Consider the following 21,536-nt stretch of genomic DNA (forward strand, 5'->3'; position numbering starts at 1 on the left):
TTTTTTTTTTTTTTTTTTTTTTTTTTTTTTTTTAAGGGGGGGAGATTTGAGAACGTTCCTGTGTGAGTGGAAGATACAGGAAAGAGTGCGGGTGATTATAGGAGCAAATTTCCAGAGATGTGGAAAGGAATGAGATCTAAAGCATGGGTGGAGAGCCTTGCCTGAGACTGGAGGAAGGACCCCTCTTCTGTTGCCCAAAGAGAGCTGGGGCGGGGTGGGGGGATGGATGCAGGTGAGGGAGCAGGCTGCCTAGTGCTGCACTGGGGGGGCTTTTGCTCTCACATCATCATCTATACGGTAGCGGGTAAAGTCCTTCCCTGCGTGTGCCAGGAAGGTATGGGTGAGCGTGAAGACATTGAGACAACTAGGTAAGTTTGAAATAGACACTGTGGAGAATGAAAGAAGCTGTTCAGGGAAACCTGGAAGAATTCTTGTCTTAAGATGAGGGCTCCTTTCCTCAAATACAAGAAGGAAAGAGAAAGTTTGATTCCTTTAGATTCTGTGATGTTAGGCAATGTAGGTAACTTCCCAGGCTTTCTTCTTCCTTGTATGAATTGTTTCAACTTTCAGTTCAGTTTCTTTTCTACTCCTTAATAAAAAGAAAAAAAGAACTATACATCAGCTAACTGGCAGTGTGTCAACTGAGGAGAGATGGCACTTCCTCTCTACGTGCCTGTAAAAACAAAGTGACTCAGCTTCTGGTGTATTAATTAGAGACCAGTTTACTTCCATGGAAATAGAGTCTATTGTACCATCTTTATATATTTAAACCTTTAGTGACAACAACTTTTGGAATGCATCCAGAGCAAAACGCTGGAGAGGCTCTCAATCTACAACAACTCTTGTTTCCCAAAGTAGATTCAACTCAGTCAGTTGATCGTGAAGCACCATCTATCCACCTATAACAATCTTGTATTATAAAATCCAGATTGAATGCTCCAGTTTTGCTTAGGGCACAAATAACAACTTCATGCCATTTTGTACCTCATTTGTGGAAAATATTATGATCATAGTCATAGCATAACTCTTAAAAATTTAATTTTGATCATTCTTCCTTTCAGAATTCTTCCATGATTAAAACAAAACAAAACAAAACAAAACAAAACAAAACAAACCTCAAACCCTCTAGCTGACACTGCTCTCTTCGACCAGTGCTCCAAAGAGTGAAATGAGGAGAGGCTTAAAGATGAAATCAGTGCATGAGAATGGAGAAGAAAATAATAAACTTAAATCCCCAAACCAATTATTTCTCAGAAACAAAGCCTGTGTCTCTTTTGCTTACTTTTATTTCTGAGAACACAGAATCCCTGGGCTTGTTGCAAGGGCCATTCCCACTGAGCCCTCAGGAGACTACCACAGCCATTACTATTGCATTTGGGGAGCCTGACTCCCCGGCATGGTGGAAAATAGTGACAATCACTTGGCTTTCGCCACCAGCACTTTTTCATTTTATTTACATTAAAGGGACAATGTTAGTGTGCTGGAGTGTGCAACTAGTAGTCCCCAGGACAACCAGGATTGGACAGTGTGCAACAAAGGCAGGACTGGAGAGTATGCTCTTCTGCTCCTCTCTTTCTTGTGGCATGGATTCTATTGTTCATGGCCCACATTCTTTCAAACTATGTTACAATATATCAGTGCTACCTACTTGTCATTTATCCATTCGTTTTTTGGACCTACTGTCTATCTCCCTATGAAACTGTAAGTACCAAGAAGATGGGATTAGGACTCCTTTGTTCACTTTTGTGAACAAAATCCCAGTACTTAGAATAGTGCCTGGCACAAGGAGATGCTCAATAAGTATTTTCTGAATTAATTAAATAATTCAATGTGGAAGTCTTGTGTTGATTCTCTTTTCACAATCATGCATTCACAGAATATCAGGATGGGTAGGGGCCTGGATTCCTGAACATCTGAAAACCACAAAGTTCCCAACTCAGACGGTGAAATGATGCTTTCTCTTTCTTTAGACTCATGGCTGAGAGTGTGACATTTGTTATTATTCTCGCCTGTTCCAAATGAGGCTGAAGAGACCTCAGAGGGTTTGTTGTTCCTTTCATTCTCATGAGATGAACAGTTGTTTTCCATAATGTAAATGGTGTCACAGAATCATGTATTTGCAGGCTAAAAGATCATCTGTTTAGGCCAATTTCACAATAATAGAATCTTTTGAGCCATTTTTAAGCAGAGTATAACCTATGGAATCCATATATATTTCCAAAATCAAATCATGTTAGCTCTTATTAGAATAATCATATGCCTTATTTTTCAAATGGGATACTCAGATACTGAAAGGGGAAGCTATTGATAATCACACAAGACAAAATTCACAAATTGAGACTATCCTAGGAAAACCAGAGTGAATATATGATTATTCATAAGCAATTGATTTACAGGATATTTAAAAACATGAGGTCCATGGAGAGAGAAATAGTTGACAAGGGTGAGAAGCTTCTAAGGAGTTTTTCTTCTTTAGCTATTAGACAAAGTTTTTCATAAAGTATCTCTTGTTGGAAAGACCTGTCCTCAATCACTGTTAGGAACTTATTTTGACTTCAACAAACTCCTCGATATTGACATTCACATTTTCTTACCACATCCAGCCTGCATGCTACATGTGAAGATTTACAGATGCCAGCAATCATCAATTCAGAACAACCTTTGTTTTTTCCTGAGCTCAATAAGTCCAAGACCTTTATACCACCTTCTTTCTTTTCTTATTTTTTAATTTTTTTCTAATTTTTTAAGCAGACTTTTTAGTCTTCTTTGTGCCTTTTGCAAGTTCCCTCTGGGTCCAACTAACATTTGATATCCAGAATCGCACCTAACATTAAAGGAAGGGTCTGGTTGGTGCTATTTCTACTGTACCATAGCTATGAAAATTTTCTTGCAAAGAGAATGCAGCACTTGATACTCTAACAATGATAGGTCAACATCAGGCCATGAACACTCTGTTAAGAACTGAAAACACCTTAGAAGCACCTGTTAAGCTTCTATCTCACTATTGTCTTTCAGAAGCAATTACAGCTCACTGCAGTCTTGACCTCCCAGGCTCAAGCAAGCCTCCTGCCTCAGCCTCCCAAGTAGTTGGGACTACAGGTTTGTGCCACTGCACCTAGCTAATTATTTTTTATTTTTTATTTTTGGTAGAGATGGGGGGGTCTCACTATGTTGCTCAGGCTGGTCTTGAACTCCTGGCCTCAGGCAATCCTCCTGCCTCAGCCTCCCAAACCGTTGGGATTACAGATGTGAGCCACCATGCCTGGCTTAACTGCTTATTCTTAAACTTTTAAGTTACCATTTTTTACCATTTGTGGTAAGGAGTTACCACAATGACCTCCAGTTTATCTTGTCTAAAGATTAGATATAAATGAGTTTTCTAATTTTGTGATTGTAGAGTGCTCCTTCTGTAAGCGTTTGGTGTGAAGAAAGCAGTTAGCAGACATTTGAATGTCACAGGGTTGAGAATGTGGGGATTGCCTTGTGCTGGGGACAAACAGTGCCCAGAAGGCACACTTGCCAAGAAGAACACACCGATCTTTGAATGCATGCATTGTACCCTCCTTGATTCTTGCTTGGCTGACCCAGGTACACAAACTCCAAGACTGGCAGGGCCTAAAGGGCCCCTCTTTGGCAAATGAAATCCCCCCTTGTTCCGGGTGACAGGACTAGGCAGCAGTTTCTTCCAGTCCAGACAAGCCTTCCTGAAGATGGAACATTGTGTCTCCAAACATCATTTTGGTTTTAGTGAAGTCTGTGCCTCTCATCTGGTATGATTCCTTCCAAAAAGCAAGCACTATTCCTATCTTCCAGATCTCTTTCAATGCAGAAGTTTAAAGAAGACACTTAAAAATGTGTTTAAGATCTCTTTAAACTGAAGTCTTCTGAACAAGTGAAACAGGTATGTCACATTTTAATTCAAGCTTAAACAAGCCACTGAAGATTGAATCTTACCTCCTTTTACAAAGTAGATGGGTTCCAAAAACTTTTGGGGAGAGTTGAACTACCATATAAGGCCAAGGAATTTGTCATTTAAATGAACCCATAGACATCTTTTAGTAAAAGGAAGAATTTCTCTTTCTACTTTTACCTCATCCCCTTTCCTTTCTTTCTTTGATGTTTTGTACATCGTATTTTCCAATATTGGGTTATGCAAAGTGAAAAATATTTTTAATGTTCCTAAGTCTGCAATTTATACTAAAAAATAATTACTGTTATGCAAAAGGATGTGGAGGTAGTTATGTCTTTTACACAGACCCTCCTTAGAAGAGGTTTATCTTCTTCCCTACCTGCCATCCTTTCTTCCCACACTCAATTCAAATGGAAGATGGACTTTTTCATAAGGCGAGATCATTATTCCCAAATCAGTGAAGTAATCATCATTTTCCTGGTGTGCCTTCTCTGCCATTCTTACTTAGCTTTTGTGGGCAGTGCCCTGAAAACCAGGCTTTGCCTTGTCAATCACACAGACAGAAAGTACATTTAGTCCTTTCACAGACCTATAGCTTATGGCAGACGGCAGGAATGACCCCAGATCTTGCTGGAAATAGTAACATAGAAATAGAAATCTATGGGATGTAGCTTCCCTCTAGAGTTTTAAAATGAAGCCAAGAAGAAACAAGGTTCATATTTAAGGAGAATGTTACCTCAAGGAACTCAACTCCACCTTAAAAAATACCTAGTATTCATTTGACAAGAAATTAGCAGTTACAAGGAAGATCTAGCAAATGATGGTGGCTTTTCATTGTACATTCCTTTTTTTTTTTTTTTTTTTTGAGACAGCGTTTTGCTCTTGTTGCCCAGGCTGGGGTCCAAAGGCACAATCTTGGCTAACCGCAACGTCCACCTCCCGGGTTCAAGCAATTCTCCTGCCTCAGCCTCCCAAGCGCTGGGATTACAGGCATGCATCACCACACCGGGCTAATTTTGTATTTTTAGTAGAGATGGGGTTTCTCCATGTTGGTCAGGCTGGTCTTGAACTCCCAACCTCAGGTGATCCAACCACCTTGGCCTCCCAAAGTGCTGGGATTACAGGCATGAGCCACCGCACCCGGTCGTTCATTGCACTTTGTTAATTCTGTATTCACAGACCTGGTCCAGGGAGTCTCCCCAGCTTGAGTAAGCCAGAGCCACAGGCACTTCTGTGTTTGCCTGGAAAATGCACTGCTTTTTTTTCTTTTATTCATTTCCTTCCTTCCTTCTTTCTTTCCTTCCTTCCTTCCTTCCTTCCCTTCCTTCTTCCTTACCGCTTCCTTGCCTCCCGCTTCGGCCCTCCCTTCGTGCCTCGCCTCCGCTCCCTGTCCCGTGTCTCCCTTTCTCCCTCCGCCTCGCCTCCCTCCCTTCCTTCCTTCCTTCCCTCTTTTTCCCTTTCTTCTTTCCATCTCTCCTCCTTCACATTTTTTTTTTTGTAGAGAAAATTGTGGTGATGGGCAGTGAACAGAAGGGAGCTACCATCCCTGGAAAAACTTCTACTGATGTGGCCCACTGAAATCTTGCCAAACTGTGGAGACCAGCCAATGCCAAAGTTGTAGATTGGTTCCTTTTATTTTCTCTAAAATAAAAATATCTAAAAGCCAGCAAACAAATCCCTTGTATATGAGATGCAATGTTTTGCAGATTATGGGAGGTTGATAAAATTGGTTGAAGATTTATAGCATTTTTTGTTCATTTGTCAAGCTCCCATGTGCCCATATGACCTTCCCAATTTTGGTTTGGGAATCCACATAGTTCCAGAGAAGCTAGACTGAGTTAATCAGTTGATCCATACTTCTTTCTATGGAATGGTTACAGCTGAACATGTAACCTCAACTAGTTCAAGCAAGTGATTCTCAGAACCTTTGCTGGGGATGCTGGGACAATGATACCCCTTAGTCTAGGTGTGAATGATGATGCACGTATTGTCCGAAGAGTTGCTAGCAGCCATCTGTGACCAAAGGAATTACGAGATTAAGCCAATTTCATGGCAAGTAAAGCAGAGAGACAGAAAGAAATCAGGTCTTTGGGCCACTGGATTGAGCCTCACTTGAAATATCTACAAATAGATTTTTCAGTTGCGTTGAGTCAATAATTCCTTTTATTGTTTAAGCTGAGTTGAGTTGGAGTTTCTGATATATACAACCTAAAGATTATTAATTTGGATAAGCCATGTCTTTGACTAAAAGAACCAACGTGTATGTGTTTGGTAGGCAGGGTGGGGGGGATGAGATATACACACAGAAAGAGTTCTTAATCTATTCATGATCCATTATACCTTTCTTCGGAGGACATACAGTGTATAAGATGTACTCTTAATTTGGTAGTTTAATTATAAAATAAAATAACTGCACGTGAAACTGCTAGAAAATACTTAGTGTATATACATATATAATATATATATTAGAAAATAATATATAGAAGACATCCAGTGGCTAAAAGAAATAAGGTTTTCAAAGAAGAAGAAATCAATGAAAAAGGATGAGAGGCTTCATGGAGGAGGTGAGATTTAGGCAAGAACACATAGGAGGTAGCTGGATGAAGGAGATCATCAAGCGAGCAACATGAGCCAAAAGGCTCTGGACTCTAAGACATCTTTAAAGTATTGTGATCCTCAAAGCCACAACCCCTGTCACTTTGACTTTATATAGTATTCAGCATAGCTTCTGATGATGAGATAATAATAAGCTGAAACTGACCCTCTTTACTAAGAAAACCAATATAAGTCTCTTTGGCCATGCTTTATCACTTTGCCATATGCAAAAGTCTGGGGGAAATTCAACTGTCTAGTCGCTTTGCTCTCAGTTCCCTGCATAATTTCTGCTTCTGAGTTACAGGAAATTTCTGAAAAGCCATTTAGAGACAGATTGTAATATAATGCTCTTGAACATTTCACTCTAACAATCGATAAAGGCAGCACTCACTACAGAAATAATCAAACAGGATGGAATCTAATATGCACAAAGCTGATATTTTAACTAGACCCAAGAAGCCTTATGATTCTTTGCTCAAAGCTGTGGCCTGGTTAGTTTTCCTGCCTTTGTCTTATATTTTATATACTTTCAAGAGCCAAGCTTTTGAAGTAGCTTATAGTGATCTTATTCTATTTTAATTGTTCAAGGTTGCAGTGAAGGTCAAATCTACATAAAAATAAGCATGCTGGCAACCAGCAAAGAATATCGTATTCTAGGAAGAAATAAAAGATCATCATGACCCTGGATCCCCTGCCACTCCCTCCTCACTCTCCCCTTTTGACTCTTTAAGGAAAAAGCCTGAATGCTCATGGCCAGTATGTGCCAAGCAAATCAGGACTGCTTTCTTGAAAAGATAAGCTCTTCCAGTGAAAAGACATCCTGTAACTGTACTAAATCACAATAGGGTGGGGCATGGGGGAGATAGTGGGGAAACATTATTTTCATTCTATAATGTGGATTAGGAGCAAGAAGAAAAGTGGTGTTTCCCATTCTTTCTCTTCTCACCATGATTATGTTCATCTTCTCTTTCTGGAACTATTGTCTCTGGATATGTCTCATGATCATCAGATCAACACCATCTTTGAAGGATGCTTAATGTATCTTAAGTAATAATGAGTCATAAACAACAACATTCTTTGCATAAGATATAAAAAAAAGTATTCTCTCTACCATAATTGTTTTAATCTTTTGAAAATGTGAAAGAACTTATAGTAGCTAAAGAAATAGGATTGGCTAGGTGTGGTGACTCGTGCCTGTAATCTTAGCATTTTGGGAGGCTGAGGCGGGAGGATAGCTTGAGACCAGGAGTTTGAAACCAGCCTGGGCAACACAAGACCTCATCTCTATAAAAAATTAGAAAAATTAACTAAGCATAGTGGTGCATGCCTGTAATCCCAACTACTTGGGAGGCTGAGGCAGGAGAATCCCTTGTGCTCAGGAGTTTGAGGGTGCAATAAGCCATAATGATGCCACTGCACTCCAGACTGGGCTGGGTGACAAAGAGAGACTCTGTCTCAAAAAGTTAAAAAAAAAAGAAAAGAAATAGGATACTTCAACTATTCTATAGCACTAGAAGCACTCAGAGGATTGGTGGATAAAGGGATTTGGGGGTTGCCTTTAAGAAAAAATTGGTGTTACTATGACTTATTAAATGAATGTCATTCTTCCCCTGATGCTACTCATTCCCACCATCTACCTACTCACGTAATTATAGCATTGGAGGAGAATAGTGATTCAGATCCCTACGTATCTGAACTGGGATCAGGAAAGCTCAAAAGAGTATGATAGTGCAAGATGTATTCCTTTGGGAGTGGGTTTTAGAGAACTGTGATTTGCCCCAGCATATTAAAAGACCAGTGGCTTATCAGAAGTACTGAAGACTTTAAAGGCTCAAGAGTCATCCAGGTAAGAGACTTTTTGTAAATCCTTACCACAGTTAATCAGGAATAGAATGCAAAGAATTACTACACAGCCAAAAAAGGAAATGAACTATTGATACTCAGTACAACATTGACAAATGTCAGAATAATTATGCTCAATGAAACCAGACAAGAGTATATACCGCATAATCCCATTTATGCAAACTAATATATAGTGACAGAATGCAAACTAATATATAGCGACAGAATGCAGATCTATTGTTGTCTGGAGTAGGGAGCAAGTGTAGATAGGGTCAGGAGGGAGAGATTACAATGGAGCAGGAGGAGACTTTTGGGGTTGAATCATATGTTCATTATATTAATTGTGGTGATCACTTCATAAGTATATTCAAATGTCAAAACCTATCAAATTGTATACCTTAACTTTGTGCACTTTACTGTATGTCAATTGTAACTTAATAAAGAAGCTGTTTTCAAAATTCAGGAATTAAAAATAAATTATTAATAGATAACAGGGCGTGGGGAATTGACCAGGAGAGAAAAAAGGCGACTAATCGACTGTTTCTCCCAGGGTCAGTCCAGACAATTTTATGAGTGTACATTCTTTTTCAGTTTCAATTTAGTGCCTCAAAAATGAGTTATTGTCCAGGTGCTTTACTTTGTATCTCTAGAAAAGTGCTACACTTAAGCCACAACAAGTGGTTTATATTATAACCCTTTTTACTCATCTATTTTAAAATCTAAAGATATTCTCTTATTTTTACATGGATCATCATCACCTATGCCTCATCTACATATTAATAATAGCTTATTTCTTGATACTTAATGCTTTCTATTTATTGCTAGGATTTTGGTGGAAGAGATTTTCCAAGTCTTCATCCTCAAAATAATACATGTATAATAACAGTGGGAAAATAAACGAGCACTAGGACAATTGATCTGGTTTCTTTTTTTTTTAGAGAGGGAGTCTTGCTCTGTCGCCCAGGCTGGAGGCTGGAGTGCAGTGGGGCGATCTTGGCTCACTGCAAGCTCCGCCTCCTAGGTTCACGCCATTCTCCTGCCTCAGCCTCCGGTGTTCCCTCCTGGGACTACAGGTGGCCGCCACCACACCCAGCTAATTTTTTGTATTTTTAGTAGGGACGGGGTTTCACTGTGTTAGCCAGGATGGTCTCAATCTCCTGACCTCGTGATCCATCTGTCTCGGCCACCCAAAGTGCTGGGATTACAGGAGTGAGCCACCGTGCCCTGCCCAGTTGATCTGGTTTCTTAAATAAATACTTGACAGGAAAGGAAAAGATGAATAGAAACAGACAGAAGAGGCCAGGAAGGGTGGCTCACGCCTGTAATCCCAACACTTTGGGAGGCTGAGGCAGGCAGATCATCTCAGGTCAGGAGTTCGAGACCAGCCTGGCCAACATAGTAAAACCCCGTCTGTACTAAAAATACGAAAATTAGAGGGCATGGTGGCATGCACCTGTAGTCCCAGCTACTAGGGAGGCTGAGGCAGGAGAATCGCTTGAACTCGAGAGGTGGAGGTTGCTGTGAGCCAAGATCGTGCCACTGCACTCCAGTCTGGGCAACCCAGTCTGGGCGACAGAGGGAAAAAAATAAAAAATAAAAAAAAACAGACAGAAGATATATTACAAGCAAATGCAATGAAAGGAGCCTGATGGGATTCTTGTTCAATCAAATCAATGGCAAACTGACTTTTTTTTAGGGACATTTAGATACAAGTGTGTGGGAGATAATATTAACGATTTTTATGGGTGGGAAATGGCATAAGGCTACACATGAAAATATCTACAGTGCTCAGATATGTCTACTAAGAAGTATGAGGCCAGATATGACTGAGGTCTGGGCTAAAACAGTAGCTAAAAATAAATTATTTAGGCAGTTAGGGTAAGAGAGTCCTTGGTAAGGTTTCCCTTTTAACAAAAGCAGCCCCAAATCATTTCTTTCCTAACAAAGATCAGCCTGTAAAATCGAGCTGCAGGCATAGGTAAACCAGCTGGAAGCTTGCACGGGTGAATGCCGGCAGCTGTGCCAATAGGAAAAGACTACCTGGGGGCCAGCCATGTTCAACATGGAGATTCCCTCTTCCGTTTTCCTTGTCAACCATGAGTACAGTAAAGGAACAGGCAACATGGCGCCGGCAAGGTAGAGAACCTATCTGCATAATAAAAGATCAGGGTGGAGTGGCCAGCTTCTTGTGCTACGTAAATGACACACCTGGTCCAGCCAATGTTTGGGCCCTATGTAAATCAGACACCGCCTCCTCAAGCTCCTCTATAAAACCCTGGACATTTCACTACGAAACCGGAAGACCCGCCCAGGAGTCCCCTTTTCTCTGTCTCCCTGCAGGAGAGAGTGCTCTTCTCTTTCTTCTTCCCTATTAAAACCTCTACCCTTAAACTCGCTTCTTGTGTTTTCGAGTCCTCGATTTCTTTGACATGAGATGACGAACCTCAGTTATTTACCCCAGACAAGATGCCACTTCATTTCTACTTTTGTGTATATTTGAATTTTTTCATGATTAAAAAATTTAAAGACTGTTAAACTACTAGTCACATTTTAAAAGGGGGATGGACAATCTTTATTTGTCAATTAAATATTTCTAAATAAAGAAAAGGAAAAGGGGAGAGGATAAGTATGCGAGGTGATAGATGTATTAATTAACTTGGTTTAATGTTTTGCAATGTATACATATATTAAAACATCACATTGTACACCATAAATATATACAGTTTGTCAATTATACCTTAATAAAGCTGGAGGAAAATATGGAAAAAATAAATTTTAAAAAGGGGGAAAGGAGAGGGGAAATCAGGATCACAAGCCAAAAAGGAAAGAATTGACCTGCAAATTAAGAAGCCAGGTGAGGAGGGGTGGAGCAAAGGGTCGGGGGTAGGGGTGGGGGTGGGGAGTGGGGGATGGTGGGCACTGCCTCAAGATCTATTTCCAGAATTGAGCTAATGAATGACCTTGGAGAAAGTCCCTTACTCATTTTAAAGTGGGGGAAAATGCCTAGCTTCCCAGGTGTATATGAGTTAATCGCCTTTTCTGCAGTCCCAATGGATGGATGGGTGGAGCTATTCAAGGGCCTCCTATCCTCCTAAGTGTCTTTAGGAGACCTGATGGTTTTATTCCCTCTGAGCTGCCACTGGATCAGATGACAGGCTGGTGGGCAGCCTCGACATTCTGCTCCTGTGCCCAGTGAGGTCTACTTTCCAGGACCATTTAATCTCAGAAACACTGCCATCTTTCCAGCTTTTGAAGCGGGAAATCCACCTGTCTGTGTTGAAGCTTTTTATTCCTTGTGGTCCCACCCCCTGGAGCACTGCAGACAAGAGCCTAAGGGACAGGAAAAAATGGAATGACCCCAATTTAACAAGCTCACCCTCTGCATTTACAGGGAAACCGTGACTTTTCTCAAGACCCACAAATTATAGGGAGGCAAAGGGTGGAAAAATCCAGAAAAAAAAGAAAAACCCAACCATACCACCCATACAGACATGCCAGATGGGAGGAAAAGATGCCTATAATTCTCATGGCTTTCAAAGGTATTTATTTAGTTCAGACGTTTATGAAGCAAACCTTGGAACTTCCAGGTATCTCTCCTAAACAAAAGAACCATGAATGTTTGCTTCTGGTCAGCATGAAAAATGGTGAAAACCAAGATGTTAGACATAGGTTCATAAGGTAGATCTTTACAGCTCAGATACAGAGCGCCGCAGGCACGTTTTCTTACCTAGCTGTCAAAGTCAGCATCAAACCCAGAGTCACCAATGACTGGGAAAATGTTCGGGAGATGCTTTTCCTACCGATGTCAAGGGCAAACTTCCTCCACAACAGCCACACACACACAAAAAGAAGTAAAGATAATTATTCAAATCATGGTGCTGCTAAGATTTTCTAACTGATCTGAGCCCCCCAAAGAAATCCTGATTCGGACTCTCTGGATTTTACAATGTTATCAGTCGTCAACAGACTTTGCCTTCCTTGAAAGTGCTTCCAATTGTTTCAGTGGCTTAAGCGACCTAAATCAACACTGGATATAGCAAAGAAAACAAACCACTTATAAACTTTCCCATACCTGCCAAAACTGGAAAGCTATAAATAGGGGGTAGCAAACACTGTTCAAAAATATTTCTCAGGGAGCAAACAGGCGGAAAGGAGTGAATAATTTTCAAAGAAGTGAAGGATTTTTTTTTTTTTAAGTTCATTTTGCAACTTGGAATTTCTGCGGCCATGAGGAAGTGAGTAAAACATAACTGAACCGTGATAATATGATTCCTAATGCTATAAGAAGTTAAAATGTTGTGTTTGATTTAAGCAATCCCATTGCACACTATATTGATATAGTGTTTCATTATTCTTTGTTATTCCTCTTATTGCCTCTGAGAGAGGCAGAGCTTTTTCAGGATCATTAGCCCTTTTGCACCTTCTGGAATATAGGCTCGTTTTTCCCAAGAGAAAGTTCAGTTTGTCAAGGTTATTGAACAACTGAGCCAGAGCTGAGATTCAAATCCAAAGTTCCATTTCTGTGTTCAGTTGCACAACAATTTATTTAATCATGGACTTTGTTATTAAAGAATTTAACTCTACTGTTAAGTGCTCACTGTTGTTCTAAGGAACAGAAAGAAATCTTCGGAGCTGAACTATCTTAAGTTTGCATCTTGTTTCTGCCCTTGCTCATGGTGTGACCTAGAACAAGGGCTTACACTCTCCCTGCCTTGGTTATTCTGGAAGCGGCCCATGCAGCTCCCTTCTTAGAACCTTGTGATTAGTTGGTCTGGCAATGGATTCAATGATTAAAAATAAATCAATTTAGAAAAAAAGTCTGAGGGGACAAAATTGTGTCTTTAGTTTGCAGAATCCTATCACAGCATGTGATTTCCTCTTCTGTAAGTTGAAAATTAAATGAAATTGTATGCGAAATGCTTAACATAATGTTTGGCAATAGCAAGTAAGTGTTTAATAAATGCTGTAGTTATTTTCTATAATAATAAACACCCTCTGATTAGAATGACAGATCAATCATTTCCTAGATTAAAATGACTTCATTTATATGTGCATATATGAATATCAAATGATAATAAATGGCATACATATGCAAATGAGATCATTCTTCTGATGGACTATTTGATCCAAGAATGTTTGTGAAGCCATGAACTTCATCTTCGTCTTCCATGGCACAGCCTTGGCAACACCACTTCAAAAGAGATTCTTTGTTCATTCCCTCAGCTAGTTTCCTTCCTTCTGTTTGTAAGATGAAGCATTCCTTTTTGGCTTCTGACCCTGTGAAGGAGAAGACCACAAAGTCAAGAGTATTTGCAGCCTAGAATTAAACACTGAGGTGGCCCTGGCCTTATATATGCAACACCTGGGCTTTGCTGAGGTAACCAAAGGGCTTGTCACTATTTAAGATGCCCTTCAAAATCCAAAAGAAATTTAGCAGGATGAAGGACTGACAAATCCCGGCATGTTGTAGAGTTGTTTCCTTACTTTTGAAAGACATTTTTGGAAACATGCTGTGGTGACTCACGCCTGTAATCCTGGCACTTTCGGAGGCCAAGGTGGGCGGATCATGAGGTCAAGAGATCGAGACCATCCTGGCCAACATGGTAAAACCCTGTCTCTACTAAAAATACAAAAATTAGTTGGGAATGGTGGCGTGCGCCTGTAGTCCCAGCTACTTGGGAGGCTGAGGCAGGAGAATTGCTTGAACCAGGGAGGTAGAGGTTGCAGTGAGCCAAGGTCGTGCCACTGCACTCCAGCCTGGCTACAGAGCGAGACTCCATCTCAAAAAAAAAGTATTGTGTATGGTCCACCTATATGTACATGCATTAGATATGGGTGGTTTGTTTGCTTGTTTTGAGATGGAGTTTCGCTCTTATCACCCAGGCTGGAATGCAATGGCGCCATCTCTACTCACCACAACCTCTGCCTCTAGCAATTCTCCAGCCTCAGCCTCCCAAGTAGGTGGGATTACAGGCACCCACCACCACGCACAGCTAATTTTTGTATTTTTAGCAGAAATGAGGTTTCACCATGTTGGCCAGGCTGGTCTCAAATTTCTGACCTCAGGTGATCTGCCCACCTTGGCCTCCCAAAGTGCTGGGAATATAGGTGTCAGCCACCACACCCAGCCAATAGGGGTGGTTTGAATGTTGTTTTTTCATCCTTTCTTGTCTCAAGGTCTGTAAGTCCCAGAAAAGCATGGCTAGAAGGCCTTGCTGTTATTGGATGTGCTGCTCTCCAAAAGAGATGGGTAAGAAGTTGTGTTAATTTGGGACCTCTAAGGAGTAGATCCTAACATGAGATGAACCATGCAAGGACTGGATCGGGGGAGTGCCTGTGAGAGAGAGCATGTGTGGTGTCCTAGGTGGCATGGCTGGGAGAGCCATCGACTGCAGTGCAAGCTTAGCAGGGAAAGAAGATTGATGGAAGCTCCTGAGATGGCCTTGCAGCCTATAAAGACTCACTCAGACCATCAGGCGGTCCTTGAGTAAAAGTCAGCTTTCAGAAGAGGCCTATGTCAGCCAGGAACAGGCAAGCGTACCTTGTCATCCCTGCCAAGTAGAGTCATTGGCTGTGAATAGCTTCGAGAAAGTGTGAGCCTGGTGCAAACAATGAGCTGAATCTCAGATGGCATCAGCTACAGGCAGTTTTGCTCCCTATAGTTGGTGGTCTGTGAAGTGAATTCCAATGACTGCTCCAGGAGATGGTCGCTAATTGCCCCAGAATGTCCCATGGGGATCTCAGGCAGCTGCTGTGGAAGTGAGAGGGCTGTCTGTGGAAAGCAGAGATGGATCCCTCCCCAGGTTCCCTAGACACGCACATGCTATGGACACATACACATGGGTTCATGCACATTCACACTATGGGCATATGTACCTTGAGCGCACGCACACACACACACTGTGGGAGACTACGTATTCTGAAAGACACCTTTCTACAAAATAATATGCATTAGAGAAAGTCCCCCACTTCTATGGGTATGTACTGGGAAGACACTGTCATGTTGACCTGGTTATTCACAGCTGGTTTCTATGCAGAGGGTTTGGTTTACATTTTCCCTGGCCAGGAAAAATGTTTAAGCAGTGGGGTCATTTAAGGAATTAAGGGGAAGAAAGGAGAGGAGGAAAAGGAGAGAAGAGCAGACTGAGAGAGAGCTAAGAGTTTCTGATACCCATTACACAGCTGAGAGCTCTTTCTGCCTAAAGCAGAAAGAGACCAGCAGGGCTCTGGTTGGCACAGCCTAATTACCCACACAGAGGCAGCATTGGCGGTTTGGCAGCAGGAACTTCCTGTAGTAGTGACAGTACTTAAGTTTGTGAGATGGCTCTGGGGAGCTTGGTGTGGTCTTAGTGGAGCAACTTCGTGTTGGTCCTTTTGGCCCCGGAGCCCACCTTAGTAGTTTCGCCCTCCCGGATAGGCACAGAGTGGAGTGGAAGAGCACACTTTCCCCAGGGCTGGGTGCTGGCTAAACCAGGGAGCCAGGCTGAGCTGGGGAAGATCAACCCAGAGTGAAAGTAACACCACAGGGATATGTCTTGCTCTGCGCATGTTTGAGGAAAACCTTGCAATTCACTCAGCACATGTTTATAGAAACCCTACCAATCTTCATGCCAGGTTCTGCAAACACAATTCATTTTGAGCAAATATAGAGGTCATTCTTGCCCATGTGGGGATACATTTTTAGTTGGGGAGATAAGCATTAATAAATAATCCACCTAAGTGACAACAAATGACAACTACGGCAAGTGCTCTGAAGGGGATATACCCATGGTTGTCACAGAAAAAATGTAGTGGGGGAGGTTTTGTCTCTTCCAGAAAGTCAGAAAGGGGCCCCTGAGGAAGTCCTGCTAGCTGAGATCTAAAGCCTTCAGCCTCCACAGAGGGGGGCAACACAGAGACAGCGCACATGCACTGGCCCTTTGGTGGGAGAAAAAACAGTACCTGCAGGACCAGAATACAAAGGGAGGGAGGCCAATAGAAGTGCCGCCCAAAAAGAGGTGCACATGCATGAAGGGCTGGATGAAGGTTTAGTGGATCATTTTAGGCTCTTCATTTTTCTCCCAGGAGCAATAGGAGGCTACTGAAGGGCTTTAAAGTAGAGAAGTAAGACAATGAGATTTGCGTTCTGGAAAAAAAAGTTGTAGCTGCAGAATGGGGCTGAATTGGGGGCAGGATGAGAATGAATGCAGGCAGAATAGGTAGGGAAAGAGATTACTGCAGCATAGACCAGGGTAGTAGAGGAGGGGATGGAGGGGAGTGGAGGGATTCAAGAGAGGATTTGGGGACTAAATAGAAATAACTTGGCAATGACTTCGATGTGGATTGAGAAAGGCCTGACTCCTAGGTTTCTGGCTTGCACATTCAGCTGGATGGGAATGTCTTCACTGACAATGGAAACACTACAGAAGGACCAGGCTTGGGGCAGAGGTGGGACAGGGTCCTTTGGGACACTGAAGAAAAAATATCAAGTAGGCATTTGTACACATGGCTCTAGTTTCTGACTACTAGGGTGAGAAGGTAGCCTCTGTTGCATTGTATTGCACCATCTTTTGGATGAGTTTGTGGGGTTGGAGAGGTGGCCTGGAGACGAGAGTCAGTGGGACCTGGGCAGGAGGGTATTTGCTGCTCTCTCCAGAGCAACTATAGCAGCTTTCTAGACCAGGTACTAGAGTTCGACTGCTCAAGAATTTTTGACACTGAATAAACAGGGCTTGAAAGAACCCAGTTAACAAAGGATCAGACGGGACCAAGGAGAAGGCTCATGAGTCCTTGACCAAAGAAAGTTCTGAGGCCTAATATTTGTTCTTCCTACCCGAAGTTGAGTTATACACAGGGTACCACTATTGACCTTCGCTGGGATTTGCTTTCCTGGGAATCTGGAGAAGCACAGCATGTTCCTATGCATGAACACACTGTTATCTTTGGCTTGGTCTGAGGCTGTAGAACAGTCCAGAAGGTGCTCCTGCCACCTAGAGGACAGAAGTGGAGGTGGAGGCTGGTCTGCTGTCTCCCCCACACTTTGGGGTCACAGAGGATCCATGGGAGGAATGAAAGGAACTGGTTTCTCCAAGAAGTTGTACAAATCAATGTCAACAGGTCAAGCCAGGGTTTTGGGAAGTCGGACATGGGCACTGATACATTTCTTAAAAGCCTGAGGGACAAGCAGATCACCTTCTCCCATAGAACACCCCGGGGGTTACTATCAGAAGGGCAATAATGGGTGGATGGACCATGGGACCATCTGCTTTGTCTGTTTGCATGTATCCTTCATGTTGTTGGCAGGTGACTCACTCTTCCACCAAGGAACAAGGACAGACCTAACCCCTTAATGAGGTAAGTACCTGAGCATGGTGCCTCAGCTCCTACCTCTCCTCTTTAGGGGTCTGTCCACTTACAAAAAGCATGTATTTTCATCTGCTCAAGAGGTTAGCAGTAAAGACTCTGCCCCTGTGGGCAAGACCTGTGTTTTCCTACTTTGCCTGTGACTGAGTGGATACATTTTATTCTGCAGCACAATTTTAGTAAGCTCATTTAGCATTCCTACTAAACCTTGCTGTCTAATATCAGCATTAAATATTAAATGTGATTTTTCAATCTCCCAATATAGGGAGATCGAAAGGAACAGGAGTGTCACTCATTGGGCTTCCGAAAGTCCCAACAAATAAAGAATACTGTCTGAAATGCAGAGCCTTGAAGATATTTGTATGGCTTTAAAATGTGACATATCCTCCCAGGTGGTTAAGAGAATTCAGCTGCTTAGAGAATTGAACTGGATCTTCTGATTGCCATATCTAATTTGTGTACAAGTATGTAGTAGATAACTTTCTCCCATCAGTAAGTGTGAACTCATCACATAGCCTTTCCAATACAGGACAAACCAAGGCAAAACAAACAAACAAACAAAAAAACCCACAAAACTGTATTTGTGCCTTTCCCTGGACTCACAGAATTGCCATATTTTCGATTTGCCCCTCCAAATCCATTTCCACCTTTTTTAGCTGTGCCCTGAGCTGCAGGAGACTTCCTGTATGGGCTGTATCAATGGGCTTCTGTTGGTTCAGCAAGAGGAAGGCACTAGTATGCGGTCAGAGGGTGGGAAAGAGATATGTCAGTGTTTTGACTCCCCTCTTTGCTGGGGTGTGGTGGTTCTATTCCTCTACTGATGGGCAAACTCCCATCAAAAGCCTCCTCTTCCACATTACAGCTTTTACTGAGTTCTGGCAACTGCCAGTTCTCTCCTTGACTCTTCAAACCTGGGGGTGGTAATGGCTGCCCACTTTCATCAGTCCCCTGGTGCCTCAGAGTCCCTTCTGATCCCATTTAGTCCTCTACAGATAGTCTCTTCTTTAATGTTCTTTGGTTACCATGCTGAATGCACTCTGTTTTCTGTTGAGACTTGAGTCAGAAATATTCACTACCAATAGTGAATTAAAAGCCTTCCGAATTTCTGTCCAAATTCTTGGCTATGTTCACAAATTTCCTGCACCAGTAACTGGTGTACAGCAACCAGGTACTGTCTAGAGAAATGCATCTTTGGAATGCTCTGATCCCTACGTGCATCTCTCCATGAATAGATGTAGTTCATTGGTTGGCTTCCTTGAGTCAATGGGCAGGGAGAGCATTTCAGCATTGTGAGAATCGGTGCATTAGAAACACCTGCAGCTCCCCATGACTCAGAACCCAAGGCATTCTAGAAATCTTTAATGCCTATTATATTCAGAGTCTTAAAAAGTTATTAATGTACTTTGGGAGGCCGAGGTGGGTGGATCACAAGTTTAGGAGTTCAAGACCAGCTTGGTCAATATGGTGAAACCCCATCTCTACTAAAAATACAAAAATTAGCCAGGTGTGATGGCAGGTGCCTGTAGTCCCAGCTACTCGGGAGGCTGAGGCAGGAGAGTCACTTGAACCCAGGAGGCGGAGGTTGCAGTGAGCTGAGATCGCGCCAGTGCATTCCAACCTGGGCGACAGATGAGACTCGGTGTCAAAAAAAAAAAGAACAAAAGAAAAGAAAAGAAAAAAAGAATTGAGGAAGAGTAACATGAAGTATGCTGAACATTTCTTTAGCGAGAATGTTAAAAAAGTAATGTTTTTATCCCCTTTTGAACCCAGCACTATATGCTATGAATCCGATTTTAGGATTCTTTACTTGATTAGAAAACATTTTACTCTTTGCTGAATGCAAAAATAAACGAAATGTTTGAGTCAGATGTGGTGTATCATTATCAGTTGTCGTCCACAGGGCACCTGATTTGCTTTCATGGTATTCGTTGAGCCTCTTAGAGTCAGGCAGGAGTGAGAACTAAAGGATCATTGTTTTTATTGGACATTTCCCTATTAGACCCCAGTGTGAAGGAGTTTGGCCTTGTGGATTCTGGGAAATTGAGAATAATGCACCTAAATACTATTTATTGTGCACATATTATGAGGCAGATGCTGTACTAGGCATTTTACATATATAACCTCCCAGTATTCCACAGTGCTGCAAAAGATTATTTTCATTTTACAAATGAAGAAACAGAGGATTCGGGAGGTGAAGGGATTTCCCCAAGGAGCTACAGCTAGTGAGTTTTGGTCAGGATTTGGCCCCAGGCTAAATACCTCTAAGCCTCTAAAACATTTATTGAATCTGCCATTTTGGTCCCTTTTTTTCTGGGCAAAGATATTTGAACTTTGTCACAAAGTGGTTATGTGATGTTGGACATGTTTTTCTACCTTTCTGGCTTTAGTTTACTCCTTTGTAAAATAAAGAGGCAGGGCTGAAAGAAATATAAGCTCTATGATTATTTGATATTAATGTTTATATAAAAACATTCCCTGATGATAACGTGTATCAGTCAGGATTTAGAAGTCTCCCAAGTTATTTCACCAGAAATAAATTTAATGCAGGGGACATTACAAAGGTAATGGGAAGGGCTGGAGGAGCAGGTGCCGGGGCATCTTCCAGGAGTGACTTCCAGAACAACCCTGCAGTTAGCAGACTGGAGTATGGGATCTCTAGACTACAGGCAGTGTGTTAAAGCAGAACGATTAAGAGCTTGAAGTCAGACAGGCCTTGAGGACAGCTCCAACTTGCCCACTGATAAGTCAGGCAATGTATATAACTTCTCTGCATCTTAATATTTCAGCTATAAAATAACAAATGTGAAAATATTTATGATAGTGATTAACAGTAGTAGGTAATCAACAGTAGTAGGTAAGTTTTGTACTTTCCCCTCCCCCAGGGACAGAGGTATGTTTATATGAGAATAGATGAAAAAATATTCAGACAGGAACAATGGGAAATAATAATAATGAAGAAGTAAGATGGGACCAGACAATAGAGGGTTTTCCTTAAAACAGAGAAAAGGGCAGGTAAACATCTTGAATTCTATAGGCAATAGGGGTTGATGGCAGTTTTTGGATGGGGAGTAACATGAGAAACTTGGCGCTTTGGCAAGATAAATATTGCAGCCACATTCAAGAAGCAAGTTGTTCTTACAATGGTTAATATGAGATGAATGCCTTTGCCAGCCTCCTTAAAAGAATGTTCCTTCCAATTTCATGGAAAATGCCCTTTGGGAAACTACTGGAGGAGACTATAGTCCTTATTTAGTGGGAAATATTTAATTGAAACAATGCCACTCACTGTTAAGCTTGGAAGTAGATTTTATTCTCCTAGGTGCAGTATGGTGGACCTGGGACATAATCCTCATGAGTCACTGGCAGAGGGGCTGGGAAATAGAGGGGTAATGGTAAGACAGAGCTCCCTCACTCCAATGACATTGCGTACCCAACAGGTACATGCCTGGGAAGACAGCCAGGGAACAGGCAGCTACATCAACCAAGAAGGCTGACAACATGTTCCATCCCACAACTATGTGGTAATTGCAAAGATGAGAAAACAGCAGAGATCCTCCAACCAGCCCTGGAATGAGTTTAACGGAGAGAAATCATGCAATCTCCTAGTAACATGGCATCTGTAAATTCACTTAAAGACTTCAAATGATTATAATTCAAGTGACCTTGGACACAGAAAAACAGTTTGTAATACCTTCCAACATCAAGACATTTTAGAGCTAAAATTGACTGTGAAGGGTAGTACTTGCTGAAAGTAGATGCTTAATACATTTTGAGGGAATGGGTTTTGTGTGTATGTGTGTTTTTTTGTGTGTGTGAGACAGAGTCTCGCTCTTCCACCAGGCTGGAG

At 41.9% G+C, this 21,536-nt stretch overlaps 1 long non-coding RNA gene across 1 annotated transcript in view; it reads left to right on the top strand.

Moving 5' to 3' along the window:
* Positions 1 to 21,317, top strand: part of LOC108515984 (uncharacterized) — a 112,048-nt gene extending 90,731 nt beyond the window's left edge. Inside the window, exons 7-9 of the long non-coding RNA XR_001881687.1 lie at positions 3,016 to 3,099; positions 3,814 to 3,901; positions 21,127 to 21,317. This is a non-coding gene — a long non-coding RNA (uncharacterized LOC108515984). The remainder of the gene's footprint in view (positions 1 to 3,015; positions 3,100 to 3,813; positions 3,902 to 21,126) is intronic.
* Positions 21,318 to 21,536: the final 219 nt, after the last annotated feature.

This window comes from Rhinopithecus bieti, unplaced genomic scaffold, assembly GCF_001698545.2.
Source record: "Rhinopithecus bieti isolate Rb0 unplaced genomic scaffold, ASM169854v2 scaffold_34818, whole genome shotgun sequence".
NCBI lineage: Eukaryota > Metazoa > Chordata > Mammalia > Primates > Cercopithecidae > Rhinopithecus > Rhinopithecus bieti.